We start from the raw sequence: 14,566 nt of genomic DNA on the forward strand, positions 1-14,566 counted from the left end.
TCACACATTTTTGATGTGAATATAAAATAGTATAACCACGTTGGAAAACAATTTAGAAACTTCTTATTATGTTAAACATACACTTACCATGTCTCAGCAATCCCACACCTACATTTTTATCCAAGGGAAATAAAACCATATGTCTACACATAGACTTGTACATGAATGTTCATAGCAGCTTTGTTGGTAATAGCCAAAAACTATATAAGCAATCCAAATATTCTTCAATTCATCAATGCAATGGAATACTATTAGCAATAAAAAGAATGAACTACTGATAAAGGATACAGTATAGATGAACCTCAAAAAAATTAGGCTGGGCAAAAGAAGCCAGACACAATGAGCATATAGTGTATTATACCATTTATATAAAACTAGAGAAACGACAACATAATCTATGGTGACAGAGAACAGATCAGAAGTTACCTGGAGCTAGTGCCAGATGTATGGGCTGGGGGAGGATTGACAGTGATGGGATCATGATGGGACTTTGATGGCACAAAGACACTTTCTGGGATAATAGAAAAGTTCTCTATCTTGATGGTGGTGGTGGTTATAGGAGTGTATCAATTTGTCAAAACTCAAAAAGTTGCACACTTAAAGTTGTATTTTATTGTAGATGAATAATACTGTGATATATTTTAAAAAAGACAATGTGTTTTGGCATCCATGAGGGTAATCTTATGGTTTTTCTTCTCTATTATTAATGCAAGATATATATTAATACATTTCCTAATATTTAATTCCTTGCATTTCTGAAGTAAAGCATATTTAATATTGATATAGTATTAATTTACTGTATTGCTAGATTTCAGTTTTTAGGGTAGCATTCAAGGTATTTGCATCTGTTTTCATAAAATTGGTCAGTGATTTTCATTTCCTATTATATCTGTTGGGTTTTAATGTCATGGTCATGATAACATCATAAATAAATTTGGAAGCATTTCTAAACAGTTGAATACCAGGGATATGCACTTACTGGTTTATATAACTGGAAAGTGCAGTGATACTAGTTTTAGGCAATACTGTAGTCAGAGATACAAATGATATCATCAATTTTCTGTTGCTCCTTTTTAAAACAAATTTTATTTGAGAGAGAAGTGAGAAAGCACAAGCAAGAGGAGGAGCAGAGGGTGAGGGAGAAGCAGACTCCCCACTAAGCAGGTAGCCTGACATGGGACTCGATCCCAGGACCCTGGGATCATGACCTGAGCCGAAGGCAGACACTTCACCAACTGAGTCACCCAGGTGCCCCTCTGTTGCTCTTAGTTCTACTTTTCTTTTGATTGGTTTCACTTCAGGCTGAATCATTGGGTGACAAAGATGGCCCACAAAACTTCTAGGCACATATCACCACACCTATTGATCCCAGGGAATAAGAGCACCTATTGTCATACCACTTCAGGAAAAGTCCCATGGAAGATTGCCTTAGCCCAGGATGTGTGTACATCCTTGAGCCAATTATATTGGGCCCGAACATGGTAGGCTAGGGTAGGCTAGGTAGGCTACATATGCTCAGTCATGTAGCGGTCCAAGGAAAGCTCAATCTCATTAGAAGCACATAAAATAGGCTCCCAAAAGGAATAAGTGGTTCTGTTACCAGAAAAAGAGGGGATGGGAAATGTGCTATGAACTCAAACACCATATAAATTACACTCTTACAAGCACACTTGCTCTTCTTAACTCTCTCTCCCTTTTACTCCCTGGTATTTTTTCAGAGTCTGGTATTCAAGATCAAGTTGATTACTATTGAGTTAGATGTTTTTCTTGTGCATTTTCCTGAGATAATTCTGAGAATTATTCGTGACACTTAAATTATCTTTTATAAATGTATTGAACCTGTTTATTGAATGACCTGGGCTCAATAGGGATTGGCGGAAGCTCTTTGACTGTTTCTCACCACCTTCTACTAAACTTGTTCTATCAGTGTACTACTCTGTCTCCTTAGAGAAAATATTGGGCATGTCCCATATCTTCACTGGTCATCCTCAGGCAACAGAAAATCCTCCAGGGACGTTCAAGTAATGAAGAGTCCGGTTCAGTGTAGTATCAACATCATATGCCAAGGTCTCCAAACAGTTCTCTTGAAGTCACCCTGATTTAGGCTTCAGGTGGGAAGAAATAGTTTCCTCTCCACCCTTGTGAATCTCCATAAGGGTCTATATACATCACACCAAAACTCTAGATTTGTCACACTCTTCAACTTCTCAAAGAATTCTTGGCCTCTGCTTATATAACTTAAACATGATTGCTGGACACAAGGTGGTAGATATAGTTTGGGGACACAGCCTTTGCAAGGCCTAATAGGTGACTTAGCTCCTCACTTTAGGATGCAGAGGTTTCAGGACACCTATTTATCTCAGCCTTTGGAGTGTATGAAATGTCGCATTAACCAACTAGCTACATGAGATTCAAATTATTTAACTGTATTTAACTGGTTACAAAAGTCACACTTTTTTATTTTGGGGTTATTCACTTTTATATATATAACTTTTGGCTGATGAATGTCATTGAATATATATATTCAATTCAATATATATATTGAATTTATATATGACATATATATGTCATTGAATTATACACACACACACCATATTTATCAGAAAGGATAATTTAGTCATTCAGTTATGCAAAGGCTCAGAAAATATATCGATAAGACCTTACACGAACAGATTATTTAGCTTAAAACATTTCCCTCAAAACTATTTCCCAAAACACATTTTGTGAATGTAGAATACTGATTATTATTACATGGAGAAAGGGGGGCGGTTATGGTAAAATTCTTTCTCACACACAGACAAATGTGAGTGGATCTTCCTTTTATATGTTTACTATTTATCAGTTTGCTGTTCAAGAGAATGGGCTGATACATATATTCAATGTAATAGCTGGTGAGGGAGTAGAATGTGGAGAGGAGGATGGTGCCTTGGGAAGTTCCAGAAATATCTTCATCTCCCTCTGATTACTACTTCCTTCTTGTTTGGTAAAGCCACTCAGCTATGGGGCAGAGCTTTTTGTATTTAGATGTCTTTCAGCTTAGCTGCCATTCCAGCTCTTTGATGGTTCTGTCTGGCCTTCTTCCCAGGGCTGTTGTCAGAAATGCAGCCATCTGTAGAGCTGGCTATCTGCTTCTAGTAGTTTTGTGCATCCTGGAGCCTTCCAGAGCAGCTGCTTGTTGATACTGTGGCTCTTTAGTGGCAATAGGGGCTAGATGACACTTGTTTCACATCTGCCCTAAGGCTCACCCTTGCCTGCAGCCCTTGCCCTTCCAAATGGTAATGGTTGGCTTTTTCCATCATGGCCTCTACATGGAGCCATAATTCTGTCATGTCTTTTTAGAAGAGAGAGACTGGGATTTGCACCTTTCTTCAGGATGCTGACGTGTTCATAATATTTAGAAGAAATTCCTTGAAATTTCTAGTGCATGAATAGCACTCCTACCTGCTTTCCAGAGATGAAACAGGTCCCCTGCCAGCCTTTTAATTCCTTTGCTTATTCCACAGGTATATATTTGGGAAGAAGTAGGCACTGTTATTCACACCCCATCTTATGTAGAGTTCCTGAAGTTCACTTTATTTATTTTTTATTTGAGAGAGAGAGAGAGAGAGCAGAGGAGAGGGGCAGAGGGAGAGAGAAATTTAAGCAGACTCTGCTCTGAGCGTGGAGCCTGATGTGGGGCTCAATCTCACAACCCTGAGATCACAACCTGAGCTGAAACCAAGAGTGGCTTAACCCATGCTTAGGTGACCCTTAACCGACTGCACCACCCAGGTGCCCCTCCTGCAGTTCACTTTAAACACATGAAGACACATAAGCATTCGGAAGGAAATTAAATATTTCACCTCCAAATGCAAATGTCCTGCTAAAGGACACTTGACATCGAATCAAATGCATCTTGGTCCAATCAGCGAGGGGACTCACTGGACTGGGACCCAGAGGCTCAGTTATGAAGTTTGTGACCAAGGGCATGGGAATTAAAATTTCAATGTCTCCATTTCGTTGTCTGTAAAAATAGATGTTTGGAAGAGAATCTAGTTCTCAAGCAAAGCTATACAGAGGAAGATTAAACTATCCAAAATTTGTACCACAAATTTCGGGTATAAATGAACAGAAGAAAGGGACAGAAGAGGGCCTGTTTTCAAGGCATGAAATAACAGACAACAAACTAAGATTCTTTCTAGCTCTGATAGTCTACTACATTGCCTGTTTCAGTGTGTGACAAGACATTTCTTGAAATTACCACACTCTCGTAAAAAATGGGCTTCCACATTCCCTAGAAATACATTCACGTTATATATATTTACATATAATTATTTATATATAAATATATATAATCATATAAATAAAAATTATATAAGCAATCATTCATATAAAATTTTACATATATACATATATATCTTTGCATACACATTGGCTATTTATTTTTAATCTGGTGATTTTTTTATATTTTAAATATATTTTAGAGTCTACATTTTCCACATAGTCATTCTTTTGGGGTTGCCAGAGCCAGTTCCAACGTGGGGGGAATTCCCCCACCCTGCACCTCAATTCTGACACTACCTAGAGCTAGCATCAGATTCCTCAGGTTCAGGGCACTGTCCTAGTAGACTGTTCCCCCTGCTCCCCCACTTCAGACACCAGATGCAAGCCTCAGGCTCTTACTCATACTTCTGACCAACAGGCTACAGGTTGGAGGCACCAACCACTTCCTCCTCAGGTTCTTTCAACTTGCTAGAGTGGCTCTCAGAACTCAGGGAAACCCTTATCTACACGTGCCAGTCCAGGATATGATAAAGGATACCAATCAGATGAAGAGAGGGGAGGGTGAGGACTGGGAAAAGACACAGGGCTTCCGTGCCCCTCCAGGTATGCCACTGTCCCCCATCTCCCATGTATTCACCAATCTCGGAACCGCCTCTTTCCTTAGGTTTTTATGGAGCCTTATTGCATATTCATGAGGAAGTCATTGGCCATTGGCTGATTCAACTTCCTGGCCCTTGCCTCTCCCCGGAAGTGGAGAATGAGACTAAAAGTTCCAACCCTCTAATCACTTAGTAGGTCCTCCTGGCAGCCCGCTCCTGCCCTTGGGTGAGATCCAGAAATCATCTCATTAACATAACAAAAGGCATCTTTATCATCCTTATCACAGGAAATGCCAAGTGTTCTAGGAGCTGTGAGCCAGGAACTTGGACAAAAGTCAAAACATATAGGAACTATATACTTGGTCCCTTAGATGACCAAATAGCATATTTCCTATAAATCATAACATCACACCCAACATATCACATATTTAATAATAAAAAAGAAATGATCATTCTTGCATAGGGGGTTGTCTAACAAAAACCAATGGGCTACACAATATGCTCCTGTTAGTTTCCAAAAGGGAAAATAAAGCAGCAGCAGCAATAATAATGATAGAAAACACTAAGCTCTTATTCCATCCCTGTTTTTGTTTTATACCTGTGTTTTGCGTTATATTACAGAGTGAATATTTCGTATTTGCCAGGCGCCAGTGCCTGTTGTAAGCTCTTGGCTTTAATCTTCGTAAGAAAACTATAATGTCTTAAAAAAAACCTGGGGAAATGGGGTTCTAGATCATCAGAATGCCACCCCAGCATATGAAAGAGCAGAGGGGGGAACAACATCAACCCAAAGAACTCATTTTCTGGTGACAGCACGTAGGAAGTGCTCTCCCTCCTTGTTCCGTAGAGCTGCGAGTCTCTGCTGTGTTGACTGGATACCCATGTTGTGAAAGATGTCAGGCATATTTTGTTATTAATACTAGTTCAAAGACCAGAGTGAGCTAATTATGTGCTTTTTTCTAAAGTTTTTAGAATTTTCAAAGTGTACAATGGCACAGGTTTATTTATCTATTTAGTTATTTTTTGAGTAGAGTTGACACACAATGTTAGATTGGCTTCAGGTGTGCAACTTAGGGATTTGGCAAATGTATACATTATGCTGTGTTCACAAGTGTAAATACCATCTGTCTGTCCCATTACATCCCTAATATGATATCATTGACTCTACAGCTTATGTTGTGCCTTTTATTCCCAGGACGTATTCATTCCATGACTGGAAGCCAGGACCTCCCACACCCCTTCAGCCGTTTCACCCATCCCCCATCCCATCCAGCAACCATCAGTTTGTTTCGGTTTTTGTTATATTCACAATGTGGTACAAGCAGCTTTAGGAATTCCAGGATATTTTCTCATCCCCAAAGGGAACCCCAGTCCCATTAAAAGTCACTCCCCAATCTCCCCTTCCTGCCCCCCTCCCCCCATGGCAACTGCAAATCTACTTTCTGTCTCTAAGGATTTGTCTGTTCTGGACATTTCCTATAAATGGAATCTTACATTAGGTGGCCTTCTGTGTCTGGCTTCTCTCAGCATGCTTTCAAGGTTCCTGCATGTCGTAGATAGAGCAGCACTTCACTCCTTTTATGCACAAATAATATTCCATCCTATAGATATACCACATTTTGTTTATCAGTTCATCAGTTGGTAGACAATTGGATTGTTTTTACTTTTTAGTTATTGTGACTGAGGCTGCTGTGAACATTCACGCACAAGTTTTTTTGAGAACAGATGTTTTCATTTTTCTTTTTCGTCTGTACCTAGGAATGGAATTGTGTCATGTGCTAACCTCTTGTAAGGTTTTCAGGGATGGCCAGACGTTTTTTTCCCAAAGTGGTGGCACCACTTTACATTCCCACCATCAGTTGTATGACAGTTCCAGTTTCTTCACATCCTCAACAATATGTGTCATTACCCTGTGTTTGTTTTAGCCATTTTAGTGGGTGGGTTTATTATAATTTCATTGAGGTTGTGATTTGTATTATCCAAATGACTGACAATATTGAGCATCCTTTCATATACTTATTGGCAATTTTTATGGTGTCTTTAGAGAGATGTCTATTGAAATCATTTGATCATTTTTAAGTGACTTACTGTCTTTTTATTGTTAAGTTGTAAGAGTTATTTATGTATTCTGGTTAGTTTCCAGAGTTCTTAAAAAGCTGATTTAGAATTTCTGCCAATATTCTCATTGCTTTTATGGAGGAAAATATTTTCATGGGTCCTTACTCTACCATCCCCAAAGGGCTCCCCTAAGTATATACTTTGAATAATCAATCACTGGAAGAAAACTTGCAAACCATACATCTTCCAAAGGATTCATACCTAGAGTATATAACAAACTTTTAAAGCTCAATGGTAAATTTTTAAAAACCCTATAGAAAATAGACAAAAGCCACGAATAGATATTTCACAAAATAGGATGTATTAATGGAAAATGAAAACATGAAAAAATGGGGAACATCGTTAGCCCTGGGGAAATGCAGTTAAAACCACAATCATATATCACATGCATCTATCAGAATGGCTATAACAAAATAAAATAGGGGCAACACCAAAAGCTGGTGAGGATGCAGAGAAATCGGATTCCTATGCATTGATCGTGGAGCCTGAAGTAATGGCAGCCATGCAGAAAGCAGTTTGTCCATCTCTTACAAAACTAAACATGATTAATATATGGTTCAGCAATTGCATTGTTGTGCATTCATTCCAGAGAAATAAAAGCTTACGTTAACACAAAATCTTGTACATGAATGTTCATAGCAACTTCATTGGTAATAAACAAAACCTGGAAATGATACAAATGTGTTCAGCAGGTAGGTGATTAAACAAACTATGGCACATCTCTTCCAGAGAATACCATGCAGCAATGAAAAGGAATGCACTTGAACATGCAACAACTTGGATGGATTATTCACTGATTTAAATGATTATTGATTGATTTTAGTGATTATTATTATTATTGATACATACAACAACTTGGATGGATCTCAAGGGAATTTGGCTGATTGAGAAAAGCCAATGTCAAAGTGTGACATACCGTGTGATGGTATTTATACGTAACATTCTTGAAATAACAAAATTATGGAGATGGAGAACAGATTAGTGGCTTCTATGGCTTTTATGGACAGGGCAGATGAGAGAAACAAGTGTGACTCCAAAGGAATAGCACAAGGGATCTCAGTGGTAATAATATTGTGATCATTGTGGTAGTTGCAGGAATCTACACAGGTTATAAAATTGGAACCACACACACCCACGAGCACATTGTAAAATGGATGAAATCTGAAATGGTCTATGGACTGTACCAAAGTCATTTTCTTTGTTTTCATATTGTACTATAATTACGTCAATGTTTTCATATTGTACTATAGTCATGTAAGTTGTTACCATTGAGCATTGAGGGAACTAGGAAAAGAGCACATAGGACTTCTCTGTACTCTTTGCATCTTCTATGAATTTATAATTATTTCAAGATAAAAGTATGAAGCAATCAGAAAACTTGCACTTATTCTTATAGTCATAGTATTGCACCCAACTACATTCTGACAGCTTTCTTCAGAAAGAGGAGGTGGGAAGAGGTCAGGGCTAGTCATTAGGAAATTGAAAAGAGCCACGGTACATCCATTTGAGTGCATACCATGGCAGAAAGAAAGGTTCTGAAACACTATCTTTTGGTACCACTACCTTTTAGTAAAGAACAAGGATAATGCAGTAATGGAGAGAATTGAAAGACTATAGGTTTGCTTGTGTGTGTGTGTGTGTGTGTGTGTGTGTGTGTTGTTAAAATTTTACCCTGGAAATGTCTAATACTGGATTTCAAAATGATAGTCTTTCAACCTCACTAAGGGTAGTTTTAGATCTAGGACATTCTCCCACTATGTTTCTATTTTATTCTGTGTGAACAATTCTGGTTCTGAGAAAATGTAAAATCTTTGATGTGTTCTTATGCTAGCAATGCCAGGAAAGAAGGGGCAGATGCGTTTTCCTTAAAAAAGCCCTACAGTCCAAGGGACTAAACTGACTCAGTTTCCATAATTGGTGACAGAAACCCTACTATTTGCTGTGATGTTGCTAACCTATCAGAATGTGGTCCTGTAACACATTGTAAATATTATATTACATTCCGGTCAGGAGGGTAATTTCTTTGTAGACATCCTGTCTTTCTCATTAGGCTGTATTATTTTCCAGGACAAGGACCATATTAATTTCATTCCTGTATTCTGAGTATCTACATGAGAACTGGGCCTTAGTAAGAACCCCATAATTTTTTGATAAACGAATGACTGAGTATGGCAGATGAACTCATCAGTCTTGGAAGATGTTTATTCTTTGGTCCCCAGTCTTGATTATATGAGTAACATATTTCATCTCTTTACCATTTTAAGTTTCACTTTCAGAACATGAGGTCCAAATATGGTCCAGTAGTGGAATAGTTCTAGATTTTGGGCCAACTTAATGTATAAATAGACTGGGAATTGCCTACGTATGGTGTTTTGAGGGGTGGACTTCATTCAAATATCTTCCCTCAGATACCCAAAAGGCCTTTGTCTTAATTCATCTGGGCCACTATAACAAAATACTACAGACCAAATAACTCATAAACAATAGACATTTATTCCTCACAGCTCTGGAGGCTGGAAGCCCGAGATCAGGACACCAGCGCTGTCAAGTGAGGCCCCTCTTCTGGGGTGCAGACTTCCCTGTGGTGTCCTAATATGGAGGAAGAAATGATGGATTTCTGTGGGGTCTCTTTTATAAACACTAATCTGGTTCATGAAAACTTCATCCTCACCACCTAAGCCTGTCCCAAATATCCTGTCTTCTTACACCATCAAGTTGGCAGTTAGGATTCCAACATATGAATTTGGTGGTGGTGGTGGGGGGGGGGACACAGACATTCCAATCATAGCAGCCCTAAATATAATTCTATACTAGGATAATCAGAGTGTCCTTCAACACCGTTGGTTCAAAATCCCTCATTTTAACAAATGAAACAACTAAGAAAGGAGGAATGTCTTATCTTAGGCCATCAAGCAAATGAATGAAAGGGGTGGAACTGGATAAAGTGCCTATCTCCCCAATTCTAATAAAACTAAAATCACATGAAGCTTCTTTCTACAAGGATAGGAATTTTATCAGGGAGCAATGAGTATGGATTGAAAGGGATGCAGTGAGAAATTCATCATGTATAAAATGCAAAAAGGAAACCTATCAGTTTACTAAGGCCCATTTTGATAATAACTTTCTTGTTGAAGTCAAAGTAACAGAACAAAAGAACACCCTTAATCTGCTGCCTACAGAAGTGTCAAGGAATAAAGCCAAGAGAAAATTCCTTTTTTTAATTTTAATTTTTTAAAGATTTTATTTATTTATTCATGAGAGACAGAGAGAGGCAGAGATATAGGCAGAGGAAGAAGCAAGCTCCCCACTGGGAGCCCGATGCAGAACTCAATCCTGGAACTCTGGGTTCAGACACTCAACCACTGAACCACCCAGGTGTCCCAAGAGAAAATTCCTGATCAGCATCATTGTTCAGGTTGAGGATGATCTGAAGTTCTGACCAACTACTTGCTCAATGCTGAAGAGTAAGTCACAGTGTAACGAAGGGAACTGAAGTGGCTCTGGGAACTTGACTAATTAACAGACCTAAGAATACTTTGAAAAGATAGGACCTATTGGTTAAATAATCTAAATTTGAGCTTAAATGATCATTGAAGGGTGAAAATTTTTAATATAGTGTAGCTATTAAATAATAGGGATGGGTTTTACTTATCATCAGAGGAAACTCTTTATAGTTACACCTTGTAATATCTGGAAAGGCTGAATTTTATGTAGTCAAAATGACATTGTTAAAAGGCTCAACTAGTTACCAGATTACACATTTACTTATAAAGGTGACTAGGGCATGAAGTGTGAGAGTTGGAGAAAGACCATACATAGGCAAGTCTCCAAGGCCAAATCCAGAGGTTTAGAATTGATCATACTTTATTAAATAAGGGAATAATACAGCTTAAAGGATTGTTAGAAAGATTATCTAGCCAGGATATGAAGGGGAGATAGTGAGAGACAGTAACATTAATCTAGGTAGAATATTCCAGAGGTGTCAGTAAGAATGGCCAAAAAAATAAAAAAGGAAAAGAAAGAACAAATAAATACTTGGTGACCCTCAACGATTGGCTGAGTATGGGAGACAGGCAATTCAAAGACCTCCTTTGTCTGAACTTGAAGCTGGTAAGGATGTCCTTGGTCCTGATTTGGACCAGCTTGGAAGAGACCTGAGACCTAATGAGTATAATCCCTTATTGATATGATAGTACATTCCCCTAAGCTTTAGGGGAATGTATACAAAGGTTTGGCCCTGAATTGGATTTAGCTGGAGATTAAGGTTTGGAGATTCATTAATCATCAATGATTAGTGTAAATATGAGATGAAGTAAGCCCTTCAAGGGGATGGAAAAGTAGAAAGACAGAAGACTCAAGAGTGAGACTAGAGGGATACCTCCAGCTACCTGCAAAAGACCTAGAATTTTCCAAAGCTATCTGGGAAAGAAGCACAAAGCTGAAGGATTTATTACCTGACTTCAAGACCTAGTACAAAATTAGTCTATAATTTAGACGGGGTACTACTGGCATAAGAATCAATAAATATACCAACAGGACAGAATAGAGAGTCTAGAAATAGATTCACACAAACATGGCTATTTGATTTCTGACACAGACACCAAAGCAACTTAATGTGAAAATTATTTTCAACCACTGGAGCTGGAGAAACTGGATATCCATATATGAAAAAAACATGACCTCAACTAGAACCTTACATCATACACAAAAATTAATTTAGAGCTGCATCATAGATGTAAACATAAAAGCTAAGGACAGGACAGAAAAATCAATAGTCATAAAAGAAAAGAATTTATAAATTAGACTTTATCAAAATGAAAATTTCGGCTCACTAAAAGTCACCATTAAGAAAATTGACACAAATCGGTAAACTGGGAGAAAATATTCACAAATCATATACCTGACAAAGAAATGGTACCTAGATTATATAAAGAATTCCTTAAAAATCAATAATAAAAAGAAAATGCCATATAAATGCACGAGTCAGAGAAGCAGACATTTCACAAAGGAAGATACAGGAATGGCCAATAAGGAGGTGAAAATGTGCCTGCCATTACTAATTGTTAGGGAAGTGGAGATTAAAACCAAACGTGACACCATGACACATATACCAGAATGACTAAAATTAAAAGGACTGGTTACACCAAATGTTGACAAGGATCTGGAACAACTGGAACTTTCATACACTGCTAGTAGGAGTGTAAAAATAGTATTACTACTTTGGGAAAAGTTTTAACAGTAGCTTATTATTATTATTATTATTATTATTATTATTATTGAGAGAGAGAGCATATTCATGCATGAGGGAGGGAGGGGCAGAGGGAGAGGAAGAGAGAATCTTAAGCAGGTGCCACGCCCAGCACAGAGCCTGAGGTGCAAGGCTTGATCTCAAGACCCTGAGCCCACGACCTGAGCCGAAATCAGGAGTGGGACACTCAACCACCTGAGCTCTCCAGTGTCCCTAACAGTAGCTTATAAAATGAACCATACACCTACCTTGGGCACAGAAAACATGCTCCTCAGTATTCATCTCAGGTAAATGTAAATAGAATTCCACAAAAACCTTGCATAAGACTGTTTATAGCAGCTCTGTTCAAAACAGTTCAAATCTGGAAACAGACCAGGTGTTGCCAACTAGATAAATCATTTGAGGGACCATTTCCTTTTGTCATCTTGCTTCCTTTTTTTCTCTACAAGATTGTAGTGGCCAAACCACCCATATTGCTTGACAAATTCTTCTCAGGGCAGGCAAAGAACGCACTGTTATTAAGTCCACTCCAGTCTAATAAGCTAGGCCGTGAATCATACTTTGCTCATAAACTATTTCCTTTGGTTTCTGTCTACCAAAGAGACTAATTTACTCATTGGGTTTCTACATAACAGAGAGTAACTAGGTTTCAGAGACACTCCAGGAATCCAGGCTTGGGAGGCTTATAGTGTCCTTCAGGCAATGAGACAGTAAGAGAATGAAACGTTGTGGGGAGGGCATTCTTCTCCGAGTGTCATTCCCATACCAGGGGCTGTGCCTCCTTTGTCCAGCCACACTGTAGGCTAATGTTTTCTGGATGCTTTGTGCTATTTCAGGACTCTGCACCTTTCCCTAGAGTGGTTTTTGGCCTAGGGTTGTCTATACTACCTTTCTAGCTGTTGAATTCCCACTCCACTCTCTTTCTTTTTTTAAAATAGATTTTATTTATTTATTCATGAGAGACACACAGAGAGAGGCAGAGACATAGGCAGGGGGAAAACACGCTCCCTGTGGGGACCCCAATGTGGGACTCGATTCCAGGACCCCGGGATCATGCCCTGAGCCAAAGGCACCTGCCAACCATTGAGCCACCCAGGTGCCCCTCCCATTCCACTGTCAAGGCTCAAGTAAAAATTAACTCCCCTTTGAAACTTTTAGTTTCCCTCATTAACTTTTTCTTCCCCATTTCGTTCTCCTGGGATCTTGATCGTATTATAGCATTTGTTGAAATCTGACTATATCTGCTATCTATGTTACACTGAGAGTTTCTAGAAAGTAGAACCTGTGTGTTTGGTTTCTAGTGCAGTTTAGTCACATGATGTTAGGAAATGTGAAGATCTCTCTACTGAAACCTCCCTGAGAGTACACACAGCAAGACTGTGTCCTGCCCCACAACACACACGCACACATAGGTGTGCACACACATGCATGCACACACACATACACACACACACCCCATAATCAGTGTTTTGTGTGTATTTGGCCTTCAGTATATGGGTTAATGTAATGATGATGTGTTTTGAAATGCCCCTAAAGCCCATGAAACTCAAACGTTGTTCATACTGTTTTGTTCAGCTGTTTTACATTAGAGGAAAATTGTAGTGTAGCCAGCCTTTGAGAATGAATTCTTCCTGGTTTTGCAATTTTTAAAGAAGGAAAAAACACTTGAGTAGTAATCATCCAGTTTGTGTAAGGGTATTAGTGACAGAGAGGTTTACATATGTGAGGAATGTAGAAATGAATTGTTATTTCCAACTGTAGTTCCACTTTATTAATTCCAATAAGGAAATAAAATTCCCCTGTTGCTAAACCCCAGAATATCTCTTTTCTTGCAAGACTGACTCAGTCTCAATCCATTTGTCCTTGCGTGAATGCTTTATCCAGGCCTCAGTTACTTGCTGTGCAGCATTGACAGCTTAGAAAGTAATAAACATCCACTGAGCCAACAAGCTGAGCAATTGATTTAAAGGAGCTGAGCTTTCACTCATTCATCACCCTTGTAGATTTCTCTTACTCTAATTGTTAACTTTACAGAATTGCAAACAAATTATTGCAAGAGCCAGTGCAAGTATTTAAGGTACCAAATATGCACACATGTGAACATGTTGAAGGACAACCCTGGGTGATACTCTAGTGTACCTAAGTGTCACAGCAGGCGGGACGGCTTCTGAAGCCAGGGAGCCCTGGCTTTTTTAACTTGATTGTCCCAGGCTCCCTACTGAATAGACCTCTGTTCATCTCCCCAAAGGATAGAGCATCTCTGAGACCTTTGGGAGGCACCTCTACATGTGTGTGCATGAGTGAAGTGACTCTGTGTGTGTGTGTGTGTGTGTGTGTG

This window comes from Canis lupus, chromosome X, assembly GCF_003254725.2.
Source record: "Canis lupus dingo isolate Sandy chromosome X, ASM325472v2, whole genome shotgun sequence".
NCBI lineage: Eukaryota > Metazoa > Chordata > Mammalia > Carnivora > Canidae > Canis > Canis lupus.